This window comes from Humulus lupulus, chromosome X, assembly GCF_963169125.1.
Source record: "Humulus lupulus chromosome X, drHumLupu1.1, whole genome shotgun sequence".
Classification (NCBI taxonomy): domain Eukaryota; kingdom Viridiplantae; phylum Streptophyta; class Magnoliopsida; order Rosales; family Cannabaceae; genus Humulus; species Humulus lupulus.
Genome location: NC_084802.1, coordinates 241,625,726 through 241,628,337, shown reverse-complemented (window position 1 = coordinate 241,628,337; position 2,612 = coordinate 241,625,726). Strand labels below are relative to the sequence as shown.

Sequence of the window (2,612 nt, the reverse complement as noted above, 5' to 3'; positions counted from 1 at the left end):
TCAGAAACTCATTTAAGATTGTTAATGGTATCCTTCATCATGGTTGTGACTAGGTGCTAAGCTAGGGCTCAAGGATCGGATCGCACTCAAGGAGTATCGCCCGTAACTAATTCATCTAGAAGCCAAAGGTAAGAAAACTACACCCGGTTGAATATTTGAATGGGAGTAAGGGCTCCCTGATATATATGATTGAAAGAATGGTATTATGCCATGTAAATTGTAAACCAATGGCCTAAGTGTGCCACAGTTAACTTTTGCAATTGGCACGGCTCGGACACTGGTATCCGAGAACAGCTTATTATGCTCTGAGCTCGGTTTAAGAGGGCCGGAGTCAGTGGGTTAAACAAAGGGTACGACCTAAGGTGTCAGCCCTAGTATTTGTGTTAATTGATTATTATATTGGGCTATGAATGTGATTAATGAGAGTGTTGAATAATCTAAGTATAGATGAAGTTATTTGTACCTTGAAGTATGCTTATATGCTATGAATTGAATATTTGAACATGCTATTAGAATATTTGTTTGATAATATTGTATATGCTGTGTATGTTGTTTTCTTGCTGGGCCTTGGCTCACGGGTGCTGCTTGGTGTAGGTAAAGGCAAGGGCAAGATTGATCAACCCTGATTGGAGAGCTCTGTAGGGTGACTGTACATGTCAGGCAGCTCAGCTGCCACGGTTGAGGAGATTACAGGGACGAGAGGACCAGAACCTTGTATTTTTCCTTAGTATGGCTAATGGTTACTCTTAACTGTTGAATTTTGTAAACCAACTTTTAAACGTTGTACTTTTGGGGATCCCTTCTGTAAATTGTTTATAATCTATAAAATGTTTCTTTTGCGGCCAAAATGTCTTTTAGCCCTAGAACACTTTAGCTAATGACACGTTTTGAATAAACGACTTGATTAGCAAGTCTCACACCTTTATAAACACATAGTGTAGCGGTCTTGGCTATCCAGGGCGTTACACTCGCACCCAAATCGCATAAAGCTCTCTCACAATGAAAGTTCCCAATGGTGCAAGGATAGTAAAACTACCCGGATCTCTTAACTTTTGAGGAAGCTTCTTTTGAATAATTGCACTACACTCTTCAATTAATGCAACAGTTTCATAATCCTCCATTTTTCTCTTATTAGACAATATCTCTTTCAGAAACTTCACATAACTAGGCATTTTTTCTAGAGCCTCTGCAAAATGGATGTTAATGTAAAGTTTCTTAAATACCTTAAGAAATTTGGAGAATTATTTGTCAAGATTGGCCTTTCGAAACAATTGAGGATATGGAATCCTTGGTGTAGGCTCGATGTATTTTGGTTTTTCTATCTTTGGAAGGTCTTCAGTAACCTCCTCTTGTATTGGACTAGTAACATGTAGATCCTCTGTCTTCTTCCCCTTGTCACCCACTGTAGGTCCATCATACTTTGTCCCACTCCTTAGAGTGACAGCTTGACATTGTTCTTTAGGATTTACCTCTGTGGAACTAGGAAAATTCCCTTGCTGTGTACTAGAAAACATTTCAGCCGATTGACCTATTTGTGTCTCCAAACTCTTTATTGAAGACCTTGTCTCTGTCATGAATTGATTTAATTAGTCTAGCTGAATTGTTGGTGGGTTCATTTGAGGAGGTTGTGGTGGATGAGATGGGCGTGGGTTTGGATCATAATATGGTCTAGAATGTAGTCCATAAGTCGGTTGATGAGGGCGTTGTTGAGGTGGGTACTATGGATACTGCGGTAGTAACCCTTGATTATTTTTCCAAGACAGAATAGGGTGATTTTCCACGTAGGAGTATATGAATTGGAGTAGGTGGGGTGCAGGTCTTGAAAAGTTACCAATAACTTGTGCCTGTTCCAAAGGCATATTATTCACATCTGTTGAGCAACTAGCTGTGCTTGGGCATTGTTCATACGAATGCGATCCCCCACAAATCTCACAACTCACGACATTCTGCATCTACATTGCTTGTGCAATGAGGTTATTCTGTTGTAATTGTTTGATTAGAGATGCCACTTGAGCGGTCAATAAAGCAAATGGATCAACTTCTAAGACTCTTGCTACTTTCTTATTCTCACACTTAGTAGGCCAATTATAGTTATTCATGGCAATCTTTTCCAATAATTCATATGCTTCATTAGCATTTTTTCTCATAAACGCTCCTCCCGACGCTGCATCAATAATTGTCCTTGTATTTCCCCCCAAACCATTGTAAAATGGATGAACCATCAACCAATTTTCTATTCCATGATGTGGGCATTTCCTTTACAACTCTTTAAAACGTTCTCATGGATCATATAAAGAATCCCCATCTAGCTGATGGAAGTTATTAATCTCTCCTCTTATTCTGGCTGACTTCGTAGGAGGAAAATATTTACCAAGGAATTTCTGAGCCAAGTCTTCCCAAGTAACTATAGAGTTGGCTTGTAATGAATTCAACCAACTCTTAGCTCTGTCTCTTAGTGAAAATGGAAATAATCGTAATCTTACAGCATCATTACTCACCCCGTTCATTTTGAATGTCGCACACAGCTCTAAAAAGTTTGTGAAATGGAGATTTTGATCCTCATTTAGTAACCCCCCAAATTGTACACAATTATGTACCATCAGAATAATTGA

The 2,612-nt window shown here is 39.1% G+C and overlaps 1 non-coding gene across 1 annotated transcript; it reads left to right on the top strand.

Moving 5' to 3' along the window:
- The first annotated feature begins 2,235 nt into the window (after positions 1-2,235).
- Positions 2,236-2,342, top strand: LOC133807717 (small nucleolar RNA R71). Its single transcript, XR_009879615.1, has one exon. It is a non-coding gene; the product is annotated as a small nucleolar RNA R71 (small nucleolar RNA).
- The last annotated feature ends 270 nt before the right edge of the window (positions 2,343-2,612 follow it).